Below are 16,202 nucleotides of genomic sequence, written 5' to 3'. Positions count from 1 at the left end.
CAGTATCAAATCACACTCTCTAAAAATCCTGATAAGTGGTATGAATTATTTACCACTGAAACAAAATTAAATCTACTCTCAAAAGTTGGTCTACATTGCCATTAACTCTTTCTGCCAAGATCAATTTTATTAAAATGATATGCTTTCTAAATAAAATGTAATTGCAAAATCTCCCCTTGTTTATCAAGCAAAAGGATATTAATTATTTTAATTCCCTCTGTACTATTTTTTTCTAGGGTAAAGGCAAAACTTGTATGTCAATTTATAGACTATCCCAATTGAAAGAATACACAGGATTAGCCCTTCCTAGTATTAAAATATATAATGGATATGTCTGGTTAAAATTGCTTTGCACTGGTTAACTGAAGAGAATTATATCTCTTCATCTAAAGAAGACTTTTTAATAAGACCTTATTACATATACAATTCAAGTTTTGGCCCAAGGATATTGCATATAATTTTACAATACGCAATGTTGTGGAAGCCTGAGGTAAAATATGTAGTGAACTAAAACTTGACAACTCCTCTAGTGTTGGGGGGTGGGGAGAGGGGGGACACCTCGGACTTAGCGATTATCGCAATAGATGCAGAAAAAGCTTTTGACTCAGTCCATTATGACCACTTATTCTATTCTCTTCAACGTTTTGGTCTGAATGGTAGTTTTCTTAAATGTATTATTAATCTATATAACTCTGCCTCTACAAGGATACTAGTCAACGGATTGATTTCTTCGGATATACTCCTTAAAAGTGGTACCCGGCAGGGATGTCCCCTCTCCCCCCTCCTCTTCAACCTCTCCATTGAACCTTTTGCTATCTATGTCAGACATCATCTTGAAGGGATCATGATAGGTAAGAAGGAAATGAAAATTGCTTTATATGCGGATGATATCCTTATCTATATTAGAAATACCTATTTTAATATCCCAAAACTTCTTTTGACTATAGATCAGTTTGGATCCTTTTCTGGGTACAAGGTGAACACTACCAAATCTGAACTTATGTGGATTAAACACTCCAACAAGCCCCCGGTAAACATACCATTTAGGATTGTCTCCGAATCCTTTAGATATCTTGGTATTGTAATCTCCCCCAACCCTGATATGTGGTATCGCCTTAATATTTCGCCGATATTAAACAAAATAAAGGAGAGTATGAAGAATTGGCATAATTTCCCCCTATCTCTATCAGGCCGAATAGCTCTATATAAGATGGTCTGCCTTCCCAAACTCCTTTATGTTCTCCAAAACACTTCATTGATTCTTAAGAGAAATGATATTCTAATGATTAATTCTGCTTTGAGTTATTTCATCTGGCAAAGTAAAAAACCCAGAATCTCATTGGCTAAACTTTCCCTCCCTAGAAAATTTGCAGGGCTGGCTATACCAGATCTTAAAATTTATAATTATGCTTTTCTCGTGCGTCTAGTGATGGATTGGATTTTCAGTAAAGACTATGTCACAGATAACGAATTGGAAAAAAATGTAATTGCTCCATTCCTGCCTTCAGCAATAATCCATTGTAATTCTAGCGTATTACCTAATGAGGTGAAAAAAATTAGAACTATATTTAATCCACTTCAGGTCTGGCGAAAAGTTAGTAAATTAATGGATTTAGACTATGGGGTATCTAAATACATGCCATTAATAGGCAATCCACAATTTCAAGCAGGACTACAAACATCACCTTTCCAAAGGTGGTCTATGCTAGGCCTACATAATGTTTTCCAATTATTAGATTCTGATAACAAGTGTATATAAAACATTTGGTTCCCTTCGCAAGGAGTTCAATTTACCTCAAAGGGAATTTTACGCGTATCTACAAGCAAGACACTTTCTATTTGATCTAATAAATATGTTTGGCTGGAATTGGACCTTAGGATACATCGAAAACTGGCTTGTGTTAGCCAAAAAATGGACATATGTCAGTTTCCCCTTGCTATCAAGCCCTGAGCTCTTTAAAGGGTACTATTAATTTGGAAAATATTTCTTTAAAATGGGCCACAGCTCTGTTTAGCTCTTCGCAGAATTAAGTCAACACTGATCTCATTCAATATTCAATCTCTGAAGTAACACGAACTACTCTCTCCGCTTCGTGGAGAGAATCTCACATCAAGCTACTTTTTATGACATATTTTACCTCCTGATAAAGGTTTCAGATTTGGAAATCTTAGCTTTCATACTTGCCCTAGATGTTCACTACTAGCGGCTAACCTTGTGCATATGCTTTGGGAGTGTCCAGGGATCAGACATTTCTGGCTTAAGTTACAATATTGGCTTAATAATAAATTGGGGATCCCCCCTCTGACATTAAAACTGACATACATACTGTTCCTTCAGGAGGACTCAAAAAAGCGGCATGTAAACTATAGATTTGTTAACACGGCCATCTTAGCGGCTAGATACCTAATTTTTAAAAAATGGAGAAGCAGGAAGACCCCCAGTATTCCGGAGGTCAAGAACTGTCTGAAAAAACAAATGTATCCTAGAGCAGATCGATACCAACTTAACTGATGAGCAGGACATTACTGGTTTTTTTTTCAAAATGGTCACCTTTTATTAAAACCCTTTCTCCTAATGAAATTGCTATTTAATTTATCCATTTCGAAATTCTGAACTTGTACTGTTAAACCTTTGGTAACAGTTTTTATGCCATTTATTTTATCTCCTTCTTTCCTCCCCCCCCTCCCCCCTTTTTTTTTTTTGTTTGGTTTTGTTTCTTTGTTTGTTAGTTTGTTTGGTTTTGTTTTCATTTGTGGTCCTGTTTTGAGTTGATGGGCGTCCCCCAAATGGGGTTACTTGGAGCTACTATATTAATATTATCTGACTAATTGTTTTATGTTATAGTTCTTATAAAAGAAAAGGTTAGAGGTTCTATCTTCGTACATCGGGCAAAAACAGTAATCTGCCCCAGAGAAATTGTTGTTTCCTTTTGTTAAAGACATGTTTGTATTTATTTTTTTTATTTTTCTGTCTTATCTGTAATGCCTGGATTTATATGTACTATGCCTACTAGGATACCAGATGTAATGAATTCATTTGCTTTGTATAATTTTTTTGAACCTCAACAATAAAAAGAAAGAAAAGGAAAAAAAACTTGACAACTCCTCTAATTTCCTGCCAATTTTAGGTAACCAAACTTTGAATCTGGGCTAAGTTTTTTTAAGAAATGGTAGCAGAGAGGACTGATTTATTTATATCATCTCAGGGAGCAGGATTTAAAGATAATGACATATTTTGAATGTTTAGCACATGAACTACCATTGAAAGAATTTTAAGCTTATTTACAAATCAGATATTTTTTCTCTGAAATAACGAGAGGTAAAAATAATAACTGGAGTTGGAACATTGTATTCGCTTAAATAGCACTAGCTATCGCTCCATCACTAAAATCGGGAAAATTGGGGATATACTAATCTTCTCAATTATTTTCTAAATGGTTGATGGATATAGAGGATCTGAAATTGGAACATTTTACAGAAGTTGATAACCTCTCTCCTTCAATTTCCTGGAATCTCATATAAGATTAATAAATAGATTGTTTATTACTAATTCAATGATATCTAAATGGAATTGCAAAGAAAACCCGTTGTTCCAGGTGTAGGTTTAATAATGCAAATCTACTTCATGTTTTTGGCAATCCAAAAATTTTAAGTTTTTGGCTCCAGATTACTTTTTTGAAAAATGTTTAATTAATAAAATTAAACTTAACAAATTTCATTTTTTTCTGTTCTCTAAAAAAGATAACATTTAAAATACACATTTTATAAATGCTGTAATAAAATTAGGAATAATAAAATCCAAGCTTATTTTTGTAAATTGAAAAATCTGATTTATTGAGTAGAGGGAAAACCCCTTTTTTTTCTTGAGAGTTAGGGATTTTTAGAGTTTAAGAAAAAAAATAAGAAAATCTCAACATATTTGGGAGTTTTTTGTTTATACCATGAAAATAGATTATTTATCTTTAATGCTTGATTTTTATATGAGTTGAAATTGTAAAGTATGAATCTTATTTTTGCGCAGAACTGTTTTGCTTCTGTTGTATTCTACGTATCGATACTCCCATTTATGAATAAAAATAAATAATTTAAATAAATATGCAGTGTCTTAAAGGTTTATCTAAGACTTTTAATTTCAAGAAAGCAAAATTCAACGATTTAAGGAAATCATTATTTTAATATAAATTGGGACAATGTATTCTCTAATAAAAAATACAGAGGATAAATGGATAATATTTAAAACTTTGTTAAATAAATATACATATCAACAAATACCATATGGTTATAAAATAAAAAATAAAAACCGTTGTGGCTAAATAAAAATGTGTTAAGAGAAATTAGGAAAAAACGTAGGGCATTTAAAGTATTGAAAGAAAATAGTACAGACTTAAGATACAATATTTATAAGGAATGTAACAATGCATGCAAAAAAGCAATCAAATTAGCCAAAATTGAAAATGAAAAAATAATTGCAAAGGATTCTAAATCTAACCCTAAAAGGTTCTTTAATTACATAAATAGCAAAAAATATAAGTAGGACAATATAGGTACATTAAAATGTGTGGAGAGTAGAAGACTGAGGTACTAAACCAGTTTTTTTCTTCAGTATACACAAGAGAGGAACCATTGGATGATACTTTGGAACAAAATAGAACATGCCCAGTCCATACCATTAACTGGGTTATGTTTAGAGGATATCAGGAAAAAAACTGGATAATATTAAGGTAAATAAAACTCCAGGCCCAGACGTAATACACTCAAGGGTGTTAAGGCAACTTAGCACTGTTATAGACAAACCTCTACTCTTAATTTTTCAAGACTCATTATCCTTAGGCATGGTACCCCAGGATTGGCGTAAAGCTGATGTGGTGCCACTCTTCAAAAAGGGAAGCTCGGATGATCCAGGAACCTATAGACCAGTTAGTCTGACATCAATAGTGGGGAAGATATTTGAAGGGATTATATTGATGAGCATATTCGTGTAAACAAGATTATGGGGGGTAGTTATCAAGCCGTCTACTTTACCTGCCTTCGCCGGTTCAATACGCCCGCCTAAGCTCGCCTACCATCGCCGCCGCGGACCTTCAAAATTTCGCCTAAGTTATCAAAAAAGCTGTCAAAAAGCCGTACACCAAGTACGGGCGATGAGCTGCAGACTGGGAGAGTTATCACTCATCCGATCTCGCTGCTCTTCGGCTTTCTGACAGCTTTATTGATACCCCTGTCACGAAGCACCCACACTAACTACACTGTTCTACCCCCTACAAACGGCACCACCCGGAGCCCCCCGCAACTCAATAAAGTTATTAACCCCTAAACCGCCGCTCCTATGACCCCGCCGCAACTCTTATAAATGTTTTTAACCCCTAAACCGCCGCTCCCGGACACCCGCAGCCACCTACATTATACCTAGTAACCCCTATCCTGTCCCACCTATACCGCTGCCCTCTATAATAAAGTTATTAACCCCTATCCTGCGGATCCCGGACCTCACCGCAACTAAATAAATAGTTTAACCCCTAAACCGCCACTCCCGGACCCCGCCGCAATCTATATTAAACTTATTAACCCCTAATCTGCCACCCTACACCCTCGCCACCTATCATAAATTTATTAACCCCTATCCTGCCCCCCCTACACATCACCACCTATAATAAATTTATTAACCCCTATCCTGCCCCCCCCTACACCGCTGCCACTGTAATAAATGATTAACCCCTAAACCTATAATAGTTTAACCCCTAAGCCGCCGCTCCCGGACCCCGCCGCAACCTATATTAACGTATTAACTCCTAATCTGCACCCCCCTACACCGTCGCCACCTATAATAAAGTTATTAACCCCTATCCTGCCCCCCCTACACCGTCGCCACCTATAATAAATTTATTAACCCCTATCCTGCCCCTCCCTACACCGCCGCCACTGTAATAAATTATTAACCCCTAAACCTAAGTCTAACACTAACCCTAACACCCCCCTAACTTAAATATTAATTAAATACATCTAAATATTATAACTCTTATTAACTAAATTAATCCTATTTAAAACTAAATACTTACCTTTAAAATAAACCCTAATATAGCTACAATATAAATAATAATTATATTGTAGCTATTTTAGGATTTATTTTTATTTTACAGGCATCTTTCAATTTGTTTTAACTAGGTACAATAGCTATTAAATAGTTATTAACTATTTAATAGCTACCTAGCTAAAATAAAGAGAAATTTACCTGTAAAATAAAAACTAACCTAAGTTACAATTACACCTAACACTACAATATACTTTAATAAATTATTCCTATTTAAAACTAAATACTTACCTGTAAAATAAACCCTAAGATAGCTACAATATAATTAATAATTACATTGTAGCTATTTTAGGATTTATATTTATTTTACAGGTAACTTTGTATTTATTTTAGCTAGTTAGAATAGTTATTAAATAGTTATTAACTATTTAATAACTACCTAGCTAAAATAAATACAAAATTACCTGTAAAATAAATCCTAACCTAAGTTACAATTAAACCTAACACTACACTATCATTAAATTAATTAAATTAATTAGCTACAAATAACTACAATTAAATTAAATAAACTAACTAAAGTACAAAAAATAAAAAAGCTAAGTTACAAAAAATAAAAAAATAAGTTACAAACATTTAAAAAATATTACAACAATTTTAAGCTAGTTACACCTAATCTAAGCCCCCTAATAAAATAACAAAGCCCCCCAAAATAAAAAAATGCCCTACCCTATTCTAAATTAAAAAGTTACCAGCTCTTTTACCTTACCAGCCCTTAAAAGGGCCTTTTGCTGGGCATGCCCCAAAGAATTCTGCTCTTTTGCCTGTAAAATAAAAATATAACCCCCCCCAACATTAAAACCCACCACCCACATACCCCTAATCTAACCAAAACCCCCCTTAAATAAACCTAACACTACCCCCCCTGAAGATCATCTTACCTTGAATCGTCTTCAGCCAGCCGACCACCGATGGAACCGAAGAGGAGATCCGGAGCAGCAGAAGTCATCATCCAAGGGGCGCTGAAGAAGTCTTCCATCCGATGAAGTCATCATCCAGGCGGCGCTGAAGAAGTCTTCCAACCGGGCGATGTGTTCTTTCAAGCGGCATCTTCAATCTTCTTTCTTCCGGATCCATCTTCATCCCGCCGATGCGGAACATCCTTCTTCCCCGACGGACTAACGACGAATGAAGGTTCCTTTAAGGGACGTCATCCAAGATGGCGTCCCTTCAATTCCGATTGGCTGATAGGATTCTATCAGCCAATTGGAATTAAGGTAGGAAAAATCGGATTGGCTGATTGAATCAGCCAATCAGATTGAAGTTCAATCCGATTGACTGATCCAATCAGCCAATCAGATTGAGCTCGCATTCTATTGGCTATTCCGATCAGCCAATAGAATGCAAGCTCAATCTGATTGGCTGATTCAATCAGCCAATCAGATTTTTCCTACCTTAATTCCGATTGGCTGATACAATTCTATCAGCCAATCGGAATTGAAGGGACGCCATCTTGGATGACGTCCCTTAAAGGAACCTTCATTCGTCGTTAGTCCGTCAGGGAAGAAGGATGTTCCGCGTCGGCGGGATGAAAATGGATCCGGAAGAAAGAAGATTGAAGATGCCGCTTGGAAGAACACATCGCCCGGTTGGAAGACTTCTTCAGTGCCGCCTGGATGATGACTTCATCGGATGGAAGACTTCTTCAGCGCCCTTTGGATGATGACTTCTGCCGCTCCGGATCTCCTCTTCGGTTCCATCGGTGGTCGGCTGGCTGAAGACGACTCAAAGGTAGGATGATCTTCAGGGGGGTAGTGTTAGGTTTATTTAAGGGGGATTTGGGTTAGATTAGGGGTATGTGGGTGGTGGGTTTTAATGTTGGGGGGGTTGTATTTTTATTTTACAGGCAAAAGAGCAGAATTCTTTGGGGCATGCCCCGCAAAAGGCCCTTTTAAGGGCTGGTAAGGTAAAAGAGCTAGTAACTTTTTAATTTAGAAAAGGGTAGGGCACTTTTTTTATTTTGGGGGCTTTGTTATTTTATTAGGGGGCTTAGATTAGGTGTAAGTAGCTTAAAATTGTTGTAATATTTTTTAAATGTTTGTAACTTATTTTTTTATTGTTTGTAACTTTTTTTATTTTTTGTGCTTTAGTTAGTTTATTTAATTTAATTGTAGTTATTTGTAGCTAATTTATTAAATTAATTTAATGATAGTGTAGTGTTAGGTTTAATTGGTTTAATTGTAACTTAGGTTAGTATTTATTTTACATGTAATTTTGTATTTATTTTAGCTAGGTAGTTATTAAATAGTTAATAACTATTTAATAACTATTCTAATTGGTAAAATAAATACAAAGTTACCTGTAAAATAAATATAAATCCTAAAATAGCTACAATGTAATTATTAATTACATTGTAGCTATCTTAGGGTTTATTTTACAGGTAAGTATTTCGTTTTAAATAGGATTAATTTATTAAAGTATAGTGTAGTGTTAGGTGTAATTGTAACTTAGGTTAGTTTTTATTTTACAGGTAAATTTCTCTTTATTTTAGCTAGGTAGCTATTAAATAGTTAATAACTATTTAATAGCTATTGTACCTAGTTAAAATAAATTGAAAGATGCCTGTAAAATAAAAATAAATCCTAAAATAGCTACAATATAATTATTATTTATATTGTAGCTATATTAGGGTTTATTTTAAAGGTAAGTATTTAGTTTTAAATAGGATTAATTTAGTTAATAAGAGAAATATTATTTAGATGTATTTAATTAATATTTAAGTTAGGGGGATGTTAGGGTTAGTGTTGGACTTAGGTTTAGGGGTTAATAATTTTATTACAGTGGCGGCGGTGTAGGGAGGGGCAGGATAGGGGTTAATAAATTTATTATAGGTGGCGACGGTGTAGGGGGGGCAGGATAGGGGTTAATAACTTTATTATAGGTGGCGACGGTGTAGGGGGGTGCAGATTAGGAGTTAATACGTTTAATATAGGTTGCGGCGGGGTCCGGGAGCGGCGGCTTAGGGGTTAAACTATTATAGGTGGCGACGGTATAGGGGGGCAGGATAGGGGTTAATAGGTCTTATGTAGGTGGCGGCGGGGTCCGGGAGCGGCAGTTTAGGGGTTAACATATTTATTATAGTGGCGGTGGGCTCCGGGAATTTTTTGATAACCTGCAAAAGTAGTCAGATAGTGCGGAACATCTGGAGTGACGTAAGAATCGATCTGTGTCGGATTGAGTCCGGCGGATCGAAGCTTACGTCACTAAATTCTACTTTTGCCGGTATCTAGGGCTTGATAACTAAGGCGAATCAGCCTCGCCACAAATACGCTGCAGAATTCCAGCGTATTTGAGGTTGACGGCTTGATAACTAGGGGCCTATGAGTTCTAATCAGCATGGTTTTAGGATAAATAGATCATATCAAACTAATCTAATTAGATTCTACGAGGAAGTAAGTAAAAATATAGATAAAGGGGAATCAGTTGATGTGATAAACTTAGATTTTGCAAAGGCATTTGATACAGTGCCACATGAGAGATTAATGCACAAAATAAAGAAACTGGGAATAGCTGAAAATGTTAGCTCATGGATAAATAACTGGATAAAAGGTAGGGAGCAACGAGTAGTAGTAAATGGATCATACTCAGATTGGACAAAGGTAATCAGTGGAGTCCTCCAGGGATCAGTACTTTGCCCTGTTCTTTTTAATATTTTTATAAATGACTTGGAGCAAGGATTAAATAGCAACATCTCTATTTTTGCAGATGATACTAAGTTAAGTAAGGTCATTAGGTCAGAACAGGATGAACTTTCATTACAAAGGGATCTGCAAAAATTAGAAGTATGGGCAAGGAAATGGAAAATTAGATTTAATACAGAAAAATGCAAGGTTCTACATTTTGGAAGTAAAAATAAGCAGGCAATGTATTTTTTAAATGGGACAAGACTTAGCCAAACAGAGAAGGAAAGGGATTTGGGAATAGTAATAGATAACAAGCTAAAGATGGGTGCACAATGCAGGGCAGCGGCTTCAAAGGCTAATAAGATACTAGCATGTATTAAAAGAGGCATTGATTCAAGGGAGGAAAGCATAATTCTGTCACTATATAAAGCCCTGGTAAGACCTCACCTTGAGTATGGAGTGCAGTTCTAGGGACCGATCGCAAAAAAAGATATTGCAGAACTAGAAAAAGTTCAGAGAAGAGCCACAAAGCTAATAAGGTGATTGGAGAATTTAACCTATGAGGAGAGGCTAGCCAAACTGGGTCTGTTTTCTTTAGAAAAAAGGCGCTTGAGAGGTGACATGATTATTTATATAGATATATTCAAGGCCCATATACAGAGATGGCAGAAGCTCTGTTTATTCCAAGAAATTTGTTTCTGACAAGCGGTCACAATTTAAGGTTGGAGGAAAGGAGATTTAATCTCCTGCAACGGAAACGTTTTTTCACTGTAAGAGCAATAAAATTGTGGAACTCATTACCAAAGGAGGTAGTGAATGCCAATACCCTAGATACATTTAAAAATAGTCTGGATACATTTCTGTATATAAACAAAATTCATGGATATGATTGCTAGTATTAAATGGGTCACCTTTTAGTGGGGTTATTTAAGCTTAACAAGCTTTTAGTATTTTAGATTTGTATAGGTTGAACTTGATGGACTTCAGTCTTTTTTATCTACTATGTTTATATGTATACACTGTAAAGTCTTGCACATGCTCAGTGGGAGCTGGTGTCTCAGAAAGTGTGCATATAAAATGATTGTGCTCAATCTGATAATGGAAGTACATTGGAAAGTCTCTTAAAACTGAATTCTCTATCTCAGTCCCAAAAGTTTAATTTTTACTTTAGTGTCCCTTTAAATCAGATTTTTCCTACCTTAATTCCGATTGGCTGATAGAACCCTATCAGCCAATAGGAATTGAAGGGACGCCATCTTAGATGACATCCCTTAAAGGAGCCTTCATTCGTCAGTAGTCCGTCGGGGAAGAAGGATGTTCCGCGTCGGCGGGATGAAGATGGATCCTGAAGAAAGAAGATTGAAGACCCCGCTTGGAAGATGACATCACCCGGATGGAAGACTTCTTCAGCACCGCTTGGAAGATGACATCGCCCGGATGGAAGACTTCTTCAGCTCCGCCTGGATGATGACTTCATCGGATGGAAGAATTCTTCAGCGCCCCTTGGAGGATCACTTCTGCCGCTCCGGATCTCCTCTTCGGTTCCATCGGTGGGTCGGCTGGCTGAAGACAACTCAAGGTAGGATGATCTTCAGGGGGGTAGTGTTAGGTTTATTTCAGGGGGGTTTGGGTTAGATTAGGGGTATGTGGGTGGTGGGTTTTAATGTTGGGGGGGTTGTATTTTTCTTTTACAGGCAAAAGAGCAGTTTTCTTTGGGGCATGCCCCGCAAAAGGCCCTTTTAAGGGCTGGTAAGGTAAAAGAGCTTTGAACTTTTTTAATTTAGAATAGGGTAGGGAATTTTTTATTTTGGGGGGCTTTGTTATTTTATTAAGGGGCTTAGATTAGGTGTAATTAGCTTAAAATTGTTGTAATATTTTTTTCATGTTTGTAACTTATTTTTTTTATTTTTTGTAACTTAGCTTTTTTTATTTTTTGTACTTTAGTTAGTTTATGTAATTGTATTTAATTGTAGTTATTTGTAGTTAATTTATTTAATTAATTTAATGATAGTGTAGTGTTAGTTTTAATTGTAACTTAGGTTAGGATATATTTTACAGGTATTTTTGTATTTCTTTTAGCTAGGTAGTTATTAAATAGTTATTAACTATTTAATAACTATTCTAACTAGCTAAAATAAATACAAAGTTATCTGTAAAATAAATATAAATCCTAAAATAGCTACAATGTAATTATTAATTACATTGTAGCTATCTTAGGGTTTATTTTACAGGTAAGTATTTAGTTATAAATAGGAAAATTTATTAAAGTATAGTGTAGTGTTAGGTGTAATTGTAACTTAGGTTAGTTTTTATTTTACAGGTAAATTTCTCTTTATTTTAGCTAAGTAAGCTATTAAATAGTTAATAACTATTTAATAGCTATTGTACCTAGTTAAAATAAATTGAAAGTTACCTGTAAAATAAAAATAAATCCTAAGATAGCTACAATATAATTATTATTTATATTGTAGCTATATTAGGGTTTATTTTAAAGGTAAGTATTTAGTTTTAAATAGGAATAATTTATTTAATAAGAGAAATATTATTTAGATTTATTTAATTAATATTTAAGTTAGGGGGTTTTAGGGTTAGTGTTAGACTTAGGTTTAGGGGTTAATAATTTTATTACAGTGGCGGCGGTGTAGGGGGGCAGGATAGGGGTTAATAAATGTATTATAGGTGTAGGGGGGCAGATTAGGGGTTAATAAGTTTAATATAGGTTGCGGCGGGGTCCTGGAGCGGCGGTTTAGGGGTTAAACTATTTATTTAGTTGCGGCGAGGTGCGGGATCAGCAGGATAGGGGTTAATAACTTTATTATAGAGGGCGGGCGGTATAGGGGGGGCAGGATAGGGGTTAATAGGTATCATGTAGGTGGCGGCGGGGTCTGGGAGCGGCAGTTTAGGGGTTAATACATATATTATAGTTGCGGCGGGTCAGGGAGCGGCGGTTTAGGGGTTAATATGTATAATGTAGCTTGCGGTGGGCTCCGGGAGCGGCGGTTTAGGGGGTAATAACTTTATTTAGTTGCGGCGGTGTAGGGGGGACAGATTAGGGGTGTTTAGACTCGGGGTACATGTTAGGGTGTTAGGTGCAGACATCTCCCATAGGAATCAATGGGATGTCTGGCAGCAGCGAACTTGTACTTTCGCTATGGTCAGACTCCCATTGATTCCTATGGGATCCGCCGCCTCCAGGGAGGCGGATTGAAAACCAGGTACGCTGGGCCGGAAAAGTGCCGAGCGTACCTGCTAGTTTTTTGATAACTAGGAAAAGTAGTCAGGTTGTGACGTAAGAATCGATCTGTGTCGGACTGAGTCCAGCGGATCGAAGCTTACTTTTGCCGGTCTCTAGCCTTTGATAACTAAGGCGAATCAGCCTTGCCACAAATACGCTGCAGAATTCCAGCGTATTTGAGGTTGACGGCTTGATAACTACCCCCCAATGGCCCTGATGATTGAAACTTCTGCAATGTCGCGTTATATTCAAATATTCAAAAGGGGTCTGTCATGGGATGGAGATTGCCGGTGTAATATTCAAAAGTGCTGACATCAGTGTCTGAAGGCAGTGTGTGAAGGTGGCGATATATTCAAAGCCAAAACATTTGTTTTATTTATTTATTTCCGATATAAGTTCTCACAGTTCTGAATGTTATATTAATAATATTGCGACCGCACTATAAGACATGTGTTATACTTATAATATTGCGGCCGCTCTGTAATAAACTTGTTATACATATATTGGGACTGATCTGTAACAAACTTGTTATACTTATAATATTGCGACCGCACTGTAACACACGTGTTATACTTATATTATTGCGATCGCTCTGTAACAAACGTGTTATACTTATAATATTGCGACCGCACTGTAACAAACGTGTTATACTTATAATATTGCGACCGCTCTGTAACAAACTTGTTATACTTATAATATTGTGACCGCACTGTAACAAACGTGTTATACTTATAATATTGTGACCACACTGTAACAAACTTGTTATACTTATAATATTGCGACTGCACTGTAACACACGTGTTATACTTATAATATTGTGACCGCTCTGTAACACACGTGTTATACTTATAATATTGCGACCACGCTGTAACACACGTGTTATACTTATAATATTGCGACTGCACTGTAACAAACTTGTTATACTTATAATATTGCGACTGCTCTGTAACACACGTGTTATACTTATAATATTGCGACTGCACTGTAACACACGTGTTATACTTATAATATTGCGACTGCACTGTAACAAACTTGTTATACTTATAATATTGCGACCACGCTGTAACACACGTGTTATACTTATAATATTGCGACCACGCTGTAACACACGTGTTATACTTATAATATTGCGACTGCACTGTAACACACGTGTTATACTTATAATATTGTGACCACGCTGTAACAAACTTGTTATACTTATGATATTGCGACCGCACTGTAAAAAACGTGTTATTAATATAGAACACATTTGTTACAAAACAATCAGAACAGTGATAACTTACATCGGCAATGCATAAATAAAAACAAAAAAGTCGCGGCTACTGTCTTCTATGAAATAATAATATCACAAACACAAAATCTTCCTCCTAAAAAAAAGAAAAAACATGACAAAGGCAAAATACATGATTTTTACAACCACAAGATTTTACATACATATTTTAACATTATTCAATACAATGCAGATAAATTAAATATAGCATTAGCATATACATCTATCATATACCCACAATCCTCCAGCTCCTATAGCTTTAATAGGAGGGTGTTTTTGTTTTTATTAAAGGGACAGTCTAGTCCAAAAAAAAAACTTTCATGATTCAGATAGGGCATGTCATTTTAGACAATTTTCCAATTTACTTTTATCACCAATTTTTCTTTGTTCTCTTGGTATTCTTAGTTGAAAGCTTAACCTAGGAGGTTTATATGCTAATTTCTTAGACCTTGAAGGTCGCCTCTTAAGAATGCATTTTAACCGTTTTTTCACCACTAGAGGGTGTTAGTTCATGTTTTTCATATAGATAACACTGTGCTCATGCACGTGAAGTTACCTGGGAGCCATCACTGATTGGCTAAACTGCAAGTCTGTCAAAAGAACTGAAATTAAGGGGCAGTTTGCAGAGGCTTAGATACAAGATAATCACAGAGGTAAAAAATACATAAATATAACAGTGTTGGTTATGCAAAACTGGGGAATGGGTAAAAAAGGGATTGTATTTCTTTTTAAACAATAACAATTCTGGTGTAGACTGTCCCTTTAACAGAAGTAGAGCGCAGACATCAGAAATATATAGATGTTCCGTGGGAGTTTGATGAGCGTTCTATGGGAGTAACTTGTATGTTAATAGTGAAACATCGCCGTGTGTGTAATATTCAAAGCACTGCCTTCCATTTTGGAGGCAACTTTTCAGCCATATCAGTCTCGCCAGCTTTTCAGTGGTGAGAATTTTGAGTTTGAGAAATCTAGTGAATGTACAGTGAGACTTGGTTTATATATGCATAATCTGAAATGTTACTACTTCAAAACCATTTATATTTTCATGAACGCAGAGTCTTTAAACATATTAACACGTAAATATAAATGAATATAAGCATTGTAATGGCTGGTAATTTATTGTGCGCTCCTAAAGCGGCAAGTTTGCCCCTTTACAGGTGCATGTTAAGATAGCGCCTCACTTGTAATCTAGCGCAATGTAATTTTTCCCCATTTACTTTCCTTATATAATTTTTTGCAAAAGATTTATATGTGATAAAAAATTGTTTACATTTACATTAAATTCAATATTGAATTCCCCATAGAGTATTAATTAAGTTTGCAGCCAGAGCTGATGCCTGGGAACATTCTGAAGTGTGCAGGGAAAAGTGCTACATGAACGGTGCCTTTGGTACTTTGAAAGGAAGACATTTTCAGGGAATATAGAGGTCCATTTATCAACTGGCAGGAGGACAAGGTTCCCAGATAGAGAAACTATCCACCTGCATTTAGGGCGAGCAGCATCAGTTGTCCACACATAGGCATGCGCACATGGTGTAACGGGTGTTCCCAAGCACACCCTAATGCAGCCGACCCTAGACTAAGCTGAAAGACACAACCGTTTGATTTTCCCAGTGCACCTTTGTCACCTAGGGCCAATTGGAATTTTTAATACTTGCAAGCCCCTCTCCATTCAATCTCCCAGAAGCAAGAGGGAGAGTGCAGACAGTGGTCACTGGTGTCAGGTGCCCAGGGCAGACCCTGCCCACCTGTTAGACTAGGGTTCTATTAATTTACTGCAATTGTGCTTTCATTTGAGCACCTCATGAAAGTTGCTTCCATGTCGTGCACAGTTTTTAGCACGATGTGAACAGCTGTAGCAGCAATATCTTAGAGCCAGTGGCAGTTACTGTGTGCACACCCTAATAAAATCTGCTGTGCATGCCAACGTGTCCACATTTATTATAACACTGGAAGAATTATTCCAGGATGATTTTACTCTGCCACCTC

The sequence above is a fragment of the Bombina bombina genome, chromosome 4 (genome assembly GCF_027579735.1).
Source record: "Bombina bombina isolate aBomBom1 chromosome 4, aBomBom1.pri, whole genome shotgun sequence".
NCBI lineage: Eukaryota > Metazoa > Chordata > Amphibia > Anura > Bombinatoridae > Bombina > Bombina bombina.
This window is presented reverse-complemented; position numbering follows the sequence as displayed.